This window comes from Seriola lalandi, unplaced genomic scaffold, assembly GCF_002814215.2.
Source record: "Seriola lalandi dorsalis isolate HSWRI2012SDOR001 ecotype SW California unplaced genomic scaffold, Sedor1 jcf7180002044961, whole genome shotgun sequence".
Lineage (NCBI taxonomy): Eukaryota > Metazoa > Chordata > Actinopteri > Carangiformes > Carangidae > Seriola > Seriola lalandi.
This window is the reverse complement of record NW_019515529.1, coordinates 1-674: the sequence shown is the minus strand read 5'-3', so window position 1 is coordinate 674 and position 674 is coordinate 1. Positions and strand designations below refer to the sequence as shown.

General features: G+C 43.6%; 1 non-coding gene across 1 annotated transcript; it reads right to left on the bottom strand.

Annotated features, from left to right (window-relative positions):
- Positions 1-131: 131 nt before the first annotated feature.
- Positions 132-203, bottom strand: trnad-guc (transfer RNA aspartic acid (anticodon GUC)). The gene has a single exon. It is a non-coding gene; the product is annotated as a tRNA-Asp (tRNA).
- Between the last annotated feature and the right edge of the window lie 471 nt (positions 204-674).

The window sequence follows — 674 nt, the reverse complement described above, 5'->3', positions numbered from 1 at the left end:
AGTATCTCCGCCTGTCACGCGGAAGACCGGGGTTCGATTCCCCGACGGGGAGTATTTTTCATTTGCTGCGGTATCAAGCAACTTTTTTAAAACTAATAACAATCAGACCCTAAACCAGAAATAGAAAACTACTCCCCGTCGGGGAATCGAACCCCGGTCTTCCGCGTGACAGGCGGAGATACTGTCCACTATACTAACGAGGAAGCCGGAGGGACGTCAAACGAACACGGAGTATTAGTTAGTATCACTAACATAGTAAGTAAGCGTGACCACGCCCACTCGGGAAAAGGAAGTATAAACCATTTCTTGCCACTGGCGCTGTCTGTAATGCGTCATCTACATTTATAGTTACATTTACACGCAGTTTAAACCACGAGAAGTTAGTTTTACGCGCTAGAGGGAAAGAGAGCATCACAACACGTCTTACCAGCACAAAGGTTTTCCCGCTTTTGCCGAGAATGTGCAGCCACGTCACTCGCGCGTCTTTTGTGCGTCGTTAATTAAAGCCCCCCTTGATACAACAGGTAAACAGGAACTATAAAAGAAATCAATTCAAAATGGAGCCAGAAATACAATGAAACTCCAACTTAACACACAAGTTTTGAGAATGTTCACCCCAGAAAAAGAATACAAATAAATGAACAATATATCAACACAGCTACAATAACTTGATT